This window comes from Panthera uncia, assembly GCF_023721935.1.
Source record: "Panthera uncia isolate 11264 chromosome A1 unlocalized genomic scaffold, Puncia_PCG_1.0 HiC_scaffold_16, whole genome shotgun sequence".
NCBI lineage: Eukaryota > Metazoa > Chordata > Mammalia > Carnivora > Felidae > Panthera > Panthera uncia.
Window position 1 is genome coordinate 21,938,108 of NW_026057576.1, and position 13,768 is coordinate 21,951,875.

General features: G+C 39.9%; 1 protein-coding gene and 1 long non-coding RNA gene across 2 annotated transcripts in view; one reads left to right on the forward strand and one right to left on the reverse strand.

Moving 5' to 3' along the window:
* LOC125933780 (uncharacterized) overlaps positions 1-13,768 on the reverse strand; it is a 30,980-nt gene that overhangs the window by 6,021 nt on the left and 11,191 nt on the right. The window contains exon 4 of the long non-coding RNA XR_007461099.1: positions 3,561-3,709. This is a non-coding gene — a long non-coding RNA (uncharacterized LOC125933780). The remainder of the gene's footprint in view (positions 1-3,560; positions 3,710-13,768) is intronic.
* The window catches only part of MED4 (mediator complex subunit 4), a 46,532-nt gene continuing 39,756 nt past the window's right edge, over positions 6,993-13,768 (forward strand). Inside the window, exon 1 of the mRNA XM_049646931.1 lies at positions 6,993-7,135. The gene's annotated coding sequence lies outside the window, so the exon portion shown is untranslated. The remainder of the gene's footprint in view (positions 7,136-13,768) is intronic.

Here is a 13,768-nt window from a genome sequence, read left to right on the forward strand (position 1 = left end):
ACTACCTACATAATTGTAATATCAGGCACCATAAGACATGTTCATATTTCAGTGTGATCTCTGGCCCTGCAGCTTGTTGTCAGATCAGCAGGTGGTTGGCAAAGTAAGTTGTAGGAGTATTTGTGGAAACCATTCCTACACCAGAGGCCTACCAATAACCTGGCTCTGATGGAGGTGACTGCACACCACATAAATGCATCCCACTAAATCCAATCTAAATGTGTCTCCAAGTCATCTTCCTTTTACCTGATTTCAGGAGTTCCTGGGGCACCTGGGTGGTGTAGGTTGACCCTCAGTAGGTTGAGGGTTTGACTTTGGCTCAGGTCATGATCTCGCGGTTCCTTGAGTTTGAGCCCCACATCTGGCTCGCTGCTGTCAGCCTATCAGCTCAGAGTCCGCTTTGGATCCTCTGTCCCAATCTCTCTGCCCCTCTCCCCCTTGCACTTTCCCAAAAATAAATGTTAAAAAAAAATACAATAAAAGGATTTCATGGTGCCATACCAATGCTGCACTTCACAAAGTAAAGTATGTTGGAGAGGACCTCCGAGTGGAAAGAGACCAATGGTCTTAACCAATTGTGATTAAAATACCTTATTTTGCAAAGGTCTCAAAAACAACATAAGAAGTTGAAAAATTGTTGGGTATCTTCCCAGGGCCTCAAAAAGGGCCTGTGCAAGTGAGGAGTCCCAAAGTTTATGCTTCATTAGCTCCAAAAGAAATCTGCCAAATTGCCCTTCATAGAGGTTATACTAAGTTACTGTTCTACCCATAATGCAAAAGCTTCCTTTCCCAAGGTCTTGAATGCAGAGAGCATTACCAAATTTGTAGATTTTTGCCAACCTGCTGGGTAGGGCAAAACAACTTAGGACAGTTGTATATTGCATTTCTCCAATTATGAATTAAGTTGAGCATTTTTTTCTTAACTTTAAGATCCATATGTGTTTTTTCTTCTGTGAACTCTCTGTTCATTTTTTTCCCCTCTTTTTTCTATTGGGTTGTTAGTCCTTTTCTTCTTGATTGGCAGGAACTCTTTATGCATTGGTAGATGCATTTTATCTTGATATGAATTGCAAATCCTTTTTATGTGTTTGCTTTATTTATTTATTTATTTATTTATTTATTATCTCTTAGATTCTTTATTATTATTTTTTGTTGAGGCATAATTGACACATTATACTAATTTCAAGTGTACAACATAATGATTTGGTATTTGTGTACATTTGCAAAATGACCACTACAACTAGTCTAGTTAATATCTGTCACCATACAGGGTGCCTGAGTGGCTCAATTGGTTACGCATCCAACTCTTGATTGTGGCTCAGGTTGTGATCTCACAGTTCAGGGGATTAAGCCCCATGTTGGGGTCTGTGTTGAGAGCTCTGAGCCTGCTTGGGATTCCCTCTCTGCCTCTCTCTCTGCCCCTCCTTGCTCTTTCTCAAAATAAATAAATTAACTAAAAAATACCTGTGACTATACATAGTGACAAAAATTGTTTCTTGAGATGAGGACTTTTGAGATCTACTCTCTTAGCAACTTTCAGATATACCATACAGTATTATTAACTATAGTCATCATGCTGTACATGATATCCCCAGGACTTATTTTGCAAAAGGAAGTTTGTAAACTTTGACCCATTTCACCCAGAGAGACAGTGTGAGAGCAGGGGAGGGGCAGAGAAGGGAGACATAGAATTCAAAGCAGGCTCCAGGCTCTGAGCTGTCAGCACAGAGCCCAACACAGGGCTCGAACCCACGAACCGCAAGATCATAACCTGCCTGAGCTGAAGTCAGACACTTAACTGACTGAGCCACCCGGGTACCCTGAAATTTTAAGCTATTATATTGTTAACTTTATCATGATTTCATTTTTTATATTTGAATTTTTGATCCACATGGTATGAAAAGTTTTTCCATCTGTAGAAGATGAAATTCTAGACATTCATTGAGGAAAGGGTACTGTTCCTAAGTCTCATCTTAAAAAACAAACAAAACAAAAAATCCTATACTTTTAACTAAAGCTTTATTATTAATATGCTTCCTTCAATGAGTTAGAATTTACTGAACATCCATATGTGCTAAATCTTTACATTTCTCTTGTTGAAAAATGCGACTCTAGGTTTCAAAGTGTTCCAAGTAAAGACTCATCCACTCTTGAAAAAAAAAAGTAATAAATAAATAGAATGCTCAGTGGCCAGAAATAAAAATTCTTCATGCTTCCCAAACAACTTAACATTTATAGTATTTTAGATGGTTCTGTCCTTTCTTCATGGTTGGTCCCATATGCTTCCTGTGTCCTTCTCTGGGGATAGCAACCCTCCTTTGTAGTGCAGGTACTTATTTTCCAAGAAAAGATCAAATGCTCCTCTCAGCTGGAAACACCCACTCTCCGTGTTGTTTCAAAGGGTTTCATACTCCTGCATTCCAGACATGTCCAAACTAAACCCTGGTCAGAAAAAGACCTGGCCCTGATTTTCAATGCAACTTGTTGTCTTTTACTCTGGAATGAGATCAGAAAAATGTGCGTATTCTTCACTTATGATTGTAATTTATTAATTACATAATAACTTTACATTAATGCTTATTCAATATTCATCATTACCAAAAGTAGTCTTTATTATTCTCTGGTGTTCAAAGGTGAATTACCACCTGGATTCATTTAACAGTACTATGGTTCTTCTTTTGGTGCTTAACAGAACTCTTTGAGCAAACTTAGGGAACTAGAACATACTTAGTTTTGAAGGAAAGTGCCATCCCTGAGGCATAATCAGGAACCAAAAGACTGAAGTGTTATTAGAACTAAAAGGTGCCTCTGAAATCTCTTGGTTCAATCCCTTCATTTTAAAGATGAAGAAGTAGGGGTGCCTGGGTGGCTCAGTCAGTTAAGTGGCCGACTTTGGCTCAGGTCATGATCTCGCAGTCCGTGAGTTCGAGCCCCGTGTCGGGCTCTGTGCTGACGGCTCAGAGTCTGAAGCCTGCTTTGGATTCTGTGTCTCCCTCCCTCTCTGCCCCTCCCCTGCTCATGCTCTGTCTCTCTGTCTCAAAAATAAATAAAACATTAAAAAAAAATTTAAAGATGAAGAAGTAAAGACCCAGAGAACTCTGAGCTTAATGACATGTTTCTTATATTTATCCCAAGTCAGCACGGCTATAAATAATGCCTTCTTTATTTTTATTTGATTAATTCATGTGGTTAATATGCTATTTTTGTTTCTTTTTAAAATGTGTAAGTGTAAAAAACATTGGGAGGAAAAAATCACCCCAAATCTCTCTACTGAGGGGCAGCCACTGTTAAAAGGCAGCATGACCATCACTTAAGGGAATGAGCTTTGGAACCAGACAGTGCCACACAGAACCTCATCAGTTAACCTTTCTGAGCTTCAGTCTTTATGACAGCAAGGGAGATGGTAGTATTCACCTCATGGTGAAAATTAAAGTATATTGCATAGGTAAGGCATTCAGGTCAGTGAGCTAAATGTTTGTATTCAATTCATGCTAGCAATCCTTAGTATTACAGTTGAGATAGTACTCTATACATTTTTATACCACGTTTTTTTCACTTACTGCGTCATATGCATTTTCCCAGGTCATCAAAGAATCTTTATTAATGCACTTCTTTTATGTCATGACCATCTTGGTAAAGAAAAATTGGAGTTATTTTCCATTCCACAGCCAAGTTGTGTATACCTTCTCAACAGAAGCTGAATCAGCAGCTGCCAACAAAGGGGAAAGGAAACAAGGGTTAATTAAGAGGAACTATTTTGGAATAAACAGCTGGATTTACAAGGGTGTGCATGAGAATGCTTTGATGCATGCATTTAGAGAGTAAAGGATATAGAATAATTGATGGCTATATTGGCAGATCAAAGTGTCTCAAGGGCATTGCAGGCTTGCAGAGTTAAACTGTTTGCACTTTTCCTGCATTTAGTGTGTGTATTTTGTGAGCATAATAATAATTTGTACTCACATAGAAGCTTTCATCTAGGGAGGAGCTCAAAGCACTTTGAAGATGTTAATAAGAAAAAGACCTGCTAATTAAGATTGCTTAAAAAGAAAAACTCTCCTTTCAGCAGGCTCACATGATTGTTGGGAGGATTCGGACTTAAAGAGATTTGTTATCACAAGTGAATTATTTCGAATGTTTTCCCTTTAAAACACACCGTTGGCCTTAGTTTACTGATAAAAATGTCTTTCTCTGGACAGTCACACCACATGTAACAAGAATAATGGAACAGTCTATGACGTGCTTGATTTTGGAGAGCACACTCTTATCTAAAAAAGTACCGTGTTGGACATTTGTAGTGAGTTTTCAGGTTATCAGATAAAGTTGTAGATTAAACGTAACAAAACAAGCTTAGAAGGACAAAGCATTCCCAGGCCTTTCTGGAATTATATTTGTTAAAGGAAATTCAGACAGCAAAAATCGTATCTCAGTGCATGGTGAAAAGGGTGACTTTGTTAAGAGTTCTACAAGCTTCCAGCTCAACTTCCCTGCATCAAATACACGAAAGCAAATCCCTACATAGATGAAATCAATTCATGAAACCTTTCCCAATCCAACTGTTAGAATCGGATGCCTCCCTTCTCTCTGCTCCCTGGTGAGCGAATGGTATTTGTTTGGAAATATTCTTTGTATGATGACTTAGTATTTGAGTCTTTTTTTCATGTGTCAGATATTTATAGTTCTTCCCCACTAGAGAGTAAACTCCAAGTAGGCAAAAATATTTTTTATTCATCTTAAAATCCTATAACAGGACTTAGCACAGTATGTGATCCTTAACACAACATACCCATTAATAACTATTTCTTTTAATTAAGAATTTTATTATAACAGTTTCATAATAGAAAAAGAAATTGGAAATAGCATCAATGTCCATCTATAGGGCAAGGGGTAAATAAAGTTATGAGACATCCATACAATGGGATACCATGTCACTGTTAAAAAGAATGAGACAGACTTGGAAAAATTCAATGATCTATGGAATGAACAACTCAATTATAAGAATATATTTTAGGATCTCCTTTTTTGCAAAAAAAAAAAACCACAAAACACAAAAAAACAAAAAAACAAACCAATGGGTGATTGAGAGATGCCTGGGATGAATACATAGATAGAAAGTTAGACAGACCAATCAAATTTTTTTATTATTCATAGAAATTGGAAGCCCTGAAAAATATGAGCAAATCATCAACAGTGAATATTCCTGGTGAATGGGGCTCCTCAGCCCTCAGTCAGTGGGCTGGCTTTGAGAGGAAAGTCCCTCACTTGTTACTTTTACCTCTGTATTGTTTGAAGTTTTAGCAATGAACAAGTATTATTTTTGGTCATAAAAAAAAAAAAAGGGAAACTATTTATTGACTTTAAGTTTGTATTTGTTGAACTTGCTTTTGGTCAGGCAGATGACCTAATATCCCATATTTCTGCACTTTGCAGCCTGTCTCCCTGACAGCCTCTGGCACTGAATGAGCTGGAGGGGACAAAGCCTTCCTTTTTTCAAGAGTAAGCATTTAGCCCCATTCAAACTGACTCTCTTGGGCATCTTCCTGGGGCACCTTTCCAGGGCCTTGGTTTCTAAATTCGGTATACTAATGGGCTGGGACAGATTCCCTGGCTGACTTTGGAAGTTGTCAAAATCTCTCTGGTAACTTTCCGAGGCTTTTTGGTCTCTAACAAGACATGGACCTTTTTCAGTTGTAAATCAGCTTACATCAAAATTCATGTGGGAGGCCGTGCTGCTCCTGAAATGTCTCTGCTCACTCTTTTCATCTGCTGAGCTCTCGGTCCCTGGAAACTCCTGCCTCCTGGGATAATCAGAAATAGCCACCTGGGCTAATTTCCTAAGTGGCCATTCTCTTGTTTTGACCAGTAGGAGGGGCGTGATCTGTTTTCTCCGTACAGTTTGTATAGTTTGGCTTGCTGCCAGCATGGTTCTCTCAACCGAAAGAAAACCAAACACTATCGAAAATGGGAGGAAAAAAGGGAATTTGTGGGAATATTATAGATTAATCCAGTTTGCTGGGATCTGGCCTGGCCCATTTTTAGTGGGGGCTGGTTTAGAGTTAGTTTGTGGTTACATAAACTTGCCAACCATCCGGAAGAGGAAACAATACCCTCTGGTGGTAACATTATATCCTGCACCATGTACCCTAAATTTCAACCTTAGGCCAAGTTGCCTTACCTGCACTTGTACCACAGTACATGTGAACATTTTTAGTCACAGGAATCTATACTTTTTTTTAAAGCTTATTATTATTATTGTTATTTTAGTAATCTCTACACCCAATGTGGGGCTTGAACCCACAACCCTGAGATCAAGAGTTGCATGCTTTTCTGACTGAGCCAGCCAGGCAATCCCAGAAATCTATCCTTAAATCAACTCCACCTTTCCCTTGAGTAATATATAGAGATGCAGACGGTAAAATTTCCATTTCCCAAGTATGCTTTTATTGCTCTAAGTTACTGTGTTCAACATCATGCAGATCAAAATTCTTAAGTTTGTTATCATTCTATTAAGGAAAACAATTCCCATCATTCTACAAACTACAGAGCTAGAGTTGGTTTTTGACTATACCATTATTTATGATGTTACCATTATGCTTATTTCAGGTCCATTTCAGTTTTTTCAGAATGTGTCTATTGTGTCATATAGATTTTTGTCTCTCAGAACATATTACTACGTTCTGCTATATGTGACAACATTCCGATATAGTCATAATCCTAGGTCCCGGTTTTCTTGTTAATCTACGCACTTGAATTGTCGCAGTCAGGTCGATTGCACAGGGACATTATCACACCAGCTGCTCTGCTCTGCAATTAGCAGGCCTGGTATGGAATGTTCAGAGTAAGTTGGAGTTCCCGTGGACTCTGGACATTTGCCTTTCTGAGTCTCTGCCTTTGACTTTCCCTTTGGGAATCATGCCATAAAGGTCACTATTTCCTGTTCCAAATACTCCTTTTAGTTTCTGTTTTGTGAGAACTCTGTATAAAGCTTTTTCCCTTGACCATTTGTCCTCCCAAGCCTGAGATTGCTTCTGAAGTGGAGAGAATTGAATAAACCCAGGATTCCTTTCTGGGAACTGGGCACTTGTCATCGAAGAGTGAAGTGTCTTTGGAGAAGCTTGTGGCACCAGGATTTGAGGTGAGAGAGGAGAAAGGGGGCTCAGCCCATTATTTAAAACCTGCATTTGCTTCTTGTCAAAATGTTCATTGGCCATCTGGTAGGTGACCAACTGTGCCAATTTGTCTGGGTTTGAGGGGTTGCCCAGGGCATGGGACTTTCAGTGTTAAAACTGGCAAAGTTCCAGGTAAACTGGACTGGTTGATCATACCAGAATGGGTTTAGGACTGTATGAATCCTTTCTTTGCTCCTGTCTCTCTCTATGGTTAATTGTTCTTCCTTTTACCACAGATCTGCCAAGTGTTGTTTCTTATGCGTCCTAATAAAACCCATGATGTCTGAAAACAATTACATATTAAGGATTTACTACGTTTCACATGTGTTAACCATGGAAAACCTTTCATTTGAGTTTAAAAATCACATAAAAAGGTGCCTGGGTGGCTCAGTTGGTTAAGGGTCCCACTCTTGATTTCGCGTCAGGTCATGATCTGAAGGTTCATGAGTTTGACCCCATGTCTGGCTCTGTGCTAACAGTGTGGAGTCTGTTTGGGATTCTTTCTCTTCCTCTCTCTCTGTCCCTCCCCAACTTGTACTTTCTCTTTCTCTCTCAAAAATAAACTTAAAAATTTTTTTCTAATAAAAAAATTAAAAAAAAAAAAGAAATTACCTAAACATGAACTTGAGACAGGCATGCCTGCACCAGTCTACCATAATAATTTATCATCATTTCTAGGCACAGAGTGAAGATTGACTATTATGTGCCATGTCGGATGCTGGGGGAATGGGGAGCTGAATGGATAAACAGATAAATGCCACAGAGTTACCAGTGTTGGGCAAGTGGTGTAGGAGGCTAAGGAACAAAGTGATTCCTGTGGGCTGGGACTTAATGCTGGGAGAGGCTTAAAACAGGAAGTGGGATGTGGAGAGGACTGGAGAGGAATCCAGAAGAAAAGGTAGACTCTAGATGAGAAGACTATTCCAGGCAGAAGAAAACAGCTGCCTGTAGACTCAGGAATGTGTGGGTGGGATCTGTATAGGCAAGTTGCCCTGAAGCTGAGTTTTCAAATGGGTGATCAGTTTGAGGAGGGTGTGTAGGACCATTCTAGCATTTCTGTACTGCTGCTTTTGCAATTACTCTAGACCCAGTGAGTACATCTTTACCAAACAGAGAGAGCCCTTCTTTCTCCTCCTGTCCCTCCGCCAGCTTTTGTAGGTTAGGCCGGGCATCTGTAAAGAATGACCTGACTTTCTCAGTAAATATTTGGGGTGCAAAGAACTGGAGCATTGTCAAAACTCTGTGTGACTACTCCACCCTTCCTCCTATTGAGTCCAGCGCAGAGTAGGGCGGACCACAGAGTGTGGCCAAGGAAACTATCCTTCACCCCCTTGTAAACAAGCTTTGGCACAGAGACTTGGAGCACCAGCCCCTGCACCCCAGTTCTCAGCAAAAGCAGCGAACATTTGTAGGTGAAATGGGGCTGTTAAAGGACTACTGGTCTCCCTTACGCTGTAATGCTCATTAGTGGGTTTTCAGTGACCTTATCGTAGACTGGACGTAGCAAATTATCACAGCTCAATTTTACCAAAATGACCTTTGCCTTACACAAATCCCATTGTTCTTTATTGAAAAGAAACTCTTTCAATCTGGGCAAAGACAACGTGAAGATGTGTTGGGGAACCAAATACAACTGTCATCATAAATGGTGATGACCAAGGCAGACAGAGGCAAAAGCAGAAAGTGCCTTCAGTGAGATTTGGGAGGAGGGACACCAGGGAGGTTCTTGTACCTCTTCCACAGCTTTCCAGCTAAAAATTCCTGCTCATGTAAAGAAGAGCTTTAATCTGTAAATTCTCTTGGGAAGATTATGCCTGTCTTTACTCTCACACTAAAGAGACTGTATCAATACTTTCCCTTTGGTGAGGAATAGGTAGGGACTTCAGTGCTTAAAAAGAAGTGTCTGTAAATATGAAAAAATGCTGGCAAAAAGAAGGCTTAGCATCTTAAAATCAAATTCTTTGCATCTAAATTTTTTTTGGGAAATTTGTTATAGCTTTTATCTGAAATGGGTTGCATCACAACAGCACTCAGGAAAACTGTCTTTTATTTTCCTTGCTTTGGATTTGTAGTTCTTTAATACTATATGGTCTTCATGGTCTACCACCTCCCTTTCGTTGTTCAGTTTCCTTCCTTTGCTCTCAAACTCTTTTGTAAACTATTTTAAACTGTCCCATTTCTGCTCCTGAATTTCCCCCTTGGTTCCCAGTGGTCGTGTTTATTTATTAGCTCACAATGATTGCTTCCTTTCTCAGGTCTGGAGAAGTGTGACTGTGCTAAGGTGCATGGATCCAAGACATAAATATCATTGAATTGATGACTGCATCTATTAAAAATACTGGGATCATCTTTCTGCTTTCATTGTTTTATTTGAAAACATAGGTTGACAACTGATACTTCTGTACTGTAAAAAATGGGAGGGAAATTCCATTAGACGGTGTGGATTAATCAGACACACTTTTCTTTAAAAACAAAAACCCTACCTTGATAATTACTTCCTGTGCCTGTTGGTTCTTAATCATAGCTGCAGCTGAAACTCCTCTCCCCATTCTTTTAGTCTCTGGTATCTTCTTACCCACATCTCTTTGTAAATCATTATTATTATTTTTTTTTAATTCGCAATTGGTTCTGCCCTTGGTAGTGTCAGTTAAAACACTCTCATTGGAATTAAATGCCAAGGTATGGTGTTTGCAATTAGGTTAAATGTTTCCTTGGAATGGGTCCAGTTCTTTTTTATCTTTTTTGATAAGCAATGGCTTTCAAGGTCCTGGCTTGAAGATTCTTATTTTGAATTAGGAATCCTTATCTCTACATAATTTGAACAACCCCAGACTATACAGGCATTGCGTAGGTCCACCAGATAGTTCTCCATTAGCACTGCTCAGTGTGAAAGTCTAGAGAAGAACTTAGGCAGTCATGGTGGACCAGGCAGCTTAACCAAGAACATCCAAAGTATCTACTAGGAGAATATTCTAACATTTATGTCAGTTTAAATACCCCTGGCAAGTCATAGTGTTCTCTAAAAGTTCAGTCAGTCCTGGTTCATGGCTCAAAGCACTTTGTGTGTATCAGCCCATTAGCCCTCTGCATTCCTCTGAGTCAGAGAGCTGACAAGTGGAAATAACCCCATTTCCAAATGTGGACTCCAATGCACAGAAAGCTTAAATAACTGCAACGGGATCACTAATTCAAGCAGCAAAACAGTACACACATGGGACCAAGAGCGTATCACAATGTTCCATAGGGTGGGATGTAGTAACAACCTCTGCCGGTGTTCCTTTGAGGGGCAGAGACAGCATCTGTGGCAAGATAAAGCACCTCTGCCTGGACTCCTCTTTATCCCTAATGCTTGGAAGAAAACCAGCTGACTTCAGACAACATCATTCATGTAGGGAAGTTTTGTTTCCTGGGACATCCCCTCTCTGAGCCAATTTTCTTTCAGCCATGGCCAAGAGTATGGACGCTAGGACTAGAAATGCCAACGTTCGAACCTTGATCCTACCAGTATGACCCTGGGCAAGTTTCTTAACCTCTCTATGACTCAGTTTCATCATCTGTAAAATGGTGATTAGTAATAGTATGTACCTCAGACAGGGTGCTGTGGGGATCAAATATGCTAATTCATGTAAAGCACTTAGAACAGAACCTGGCACATAAGTACTCAATAAATATTAGTTGTTTCTCTTGTTATTTAATATGCTTCCTTTCCTTTTCTGGGAAGCCTTTTCATTCCAGGGCTTTCGCATTCTCTTACTTCCTCTTTCCGTCAAAATAGCAAAGGATCCAGTATCAGCTATTAACATTTTAGGGAGACCAGCTGGTTTGCTTATCAAGCATTGTCTCCAATTGTGGAATGAAAAACTTGATTCCCTGGTTCAGGAAGTTGGGGTACCACAAATGTTTTGAGGTAGTAGGGGAAAGTGGGAGATGAGAACGAAAAATCTCAGTTAGCCTCAAAGATATCTGAAGGAACCTGCTCAAGTATTTACCAGGCCCCTTTTCTGCTAAAGAGCAGGTCTACCTGCTTGACCAGAACCCCTTCCTTCTTCTAAAATCCCTCTCCATCCCTATTCTGTTCCTTCCTATCTCAACATGAACAACTTTCCCTTTCCTCACCCTTAGTATTTTATCCTTCTTTCCTCTCACTTTAGACCAAGACCTTTAAATGCCAGGAATGCAGGGCCTGTTTTCACGAGTCTTCTGCTCCATCAGCTACTTCTGGCCTTGGTTCTCTTTGTCCCAACCCTGCTTTGCCATGATGGTACTATTGTGAGGACCAAAAGTGAGAAAAGTTAAGCTACGAAAGTAAAATTTGCATATACCAGTTATGCCTGATTGTCTACTGGCATAATAATATAGAGTTTGCATTATTAAATATATAAAACATTAATTTTATTTTTTATTTTTTTATTTACATTTATTTATTTTTGATAGAGAGAGACAGAACACAAGTGGGGGAGGGGCAGAGAGAGAGGGAGACACAGAATCCGAAGCAGGCTCCAGGCTCTGAGCTGTCAGCACAGAGCCCGATGTGGGGCTCGAACCCACGAACTGCAAGATCATGACCTGAGCCGAAGTCGGAGCTTAACCAACTGAGCCACCCAGGTGCCCCTAAAACATTAACTTTATTAATCTCTATTCTGAAATAACAAAACTGTTCACATATGCTTGGCGTTCTTAATTAGTCGCTGTTTGTAGCCTTATCATTTGATCACAGCCTTGTCCACGGCATTTTTCCTGCCAGGCATGTGTAATTAAATACATGAAATTCAACTCCTAACCCTTTGCTACATGGGGGAGACTAAGGCTGAGGAATGGAGAGGAGAAGGGACCCCAGGGGAGTGTAGATGTGAGACAAAGAACTCCCAGAAGCCAGGGATAACTTTCCCCCAGGCCTTTCCCTCAATGTCACCACACAGAGGTAATATCTGAAAACCACAAGCCTTAAAAATTAATGAATCTCAGATTTAACCTCTAGTCATCCTTGAATGACGATCTACATTTCAGAGCCTTTTTCTTAACATAAATAGAAATTACAGTTCACATCACATGTTTAAATGACTTAAGCAACTTAACAAAAGCCCTGGTCAGTTCTTAGAACACTAGGCAAATTCGAGGTGGTTAATTTCTTAGTCAAAGTTTTCTCACCTGCTTTTTATGTCCTTTGTTTAAAATAATATTATTTGTATTAGTATATGAAATACACAGGCACTTAAATTTTTTACTCACTATCTCACCAATGTCCTATTATTCATGTTTTAAAAGATTCTGTGTATATTCACAGTAGCTCCAAATAATGGATTTTTTAAGTTTATTTATTTATTTTGAGAGAGACAGTGGGAGTGAGCAAGGGAGAGGGAGAGACGGAGAGAGGGAGAGAGAGAATCCCAAGCAGGCTCCACACTGTCAGTGCAGAGCCCAATGTAGGGCTCAAACCTACAAACTGGGAGATCATGGCTGGAGCTGAAACTAAGAGTCAGACACTTAGCCTACTGAGCCACCCAGGTGCCCCCCAAATAACAGATTTTTATTTCCTTGAAGCTGGTCTCTTGTTAACTGTTTCCCATGACACTGTCAGTCATAAACCCTTCAAATAAAATCAAGATCACACTTGTTGGCATAGACACCAAGCATTAGAAGGAACGCCTTCAGCAGGCCCAACTTTAAATGTTGCCTCTGGTTATTCTAGCACAAGTGGGAAGTATGCCTGACCTCACTATAATCAGTTTAGGACATACAGTGTTGTTGTTGTTTAAGATTTTATTTTTCAAGCACTCTCCATACCCATCATGGGGCCAGAACCCACAACCCTGAGATCAAGAGTCACATGCTCCACTGACTGAGTTAGCCAGGTGCCCCTAGGAAATATAGCTTTTATTTTTGGTCCAATAACGCAATGGTTTCCAAACTATGTTCCATAAAAACTTTAGATCAGTGAGGGATTTTTGAGCATCTTAGAAAAAAAGGGCATATCGCAGAATATGCTTTTGATTTGTGTCCCAGTTCATCTTTTCCAATCACCACCCCATGACCAGTTACTACTCTATGAGCAATTAAGTAGAAATCTTGCTTATGTTTGGACAAATAGGTTATGATTCACATTTTATAAGTCAGGTCATACTTTATACGTATGCTATTTATCAAGTATGTATTATATGCCAGCATTGACTTGGATTATTCACATTAGTCTTAACAACTCTGTGACATAGGTCCCCTTATTATCCCCTTCAACAGATGAAGAAGCAGAGACTTAGGAGATGAGGAAACTTGCTCAAAGTCTCAGAGAAAAAGAAATCAGGTCAAGCCTGAAACCCTAGCATTTAGCTCCCAAGTCCATGCTCTTTAAACACCCTGCTCTGTTACCTCCTTAATAGAGGCAATTGCTGCAGAATAATCTTCTACAAATCAAGCTTTCCCTTTGTATGGTATGTTTGGCCCTCCTCTCCAACATACCCCCCTTGATGAACGTATGAATTATAAGCTTGGCATTTGTGTGAATCATCTACCAAGGGGTACCCTTGTGTAAGAGAGTCCCAGGGCTGTTTTCCATGCAGTTAGTTGAGAGTCTATCTATGTTCCCAAGTTCCACAGGCCAGGAG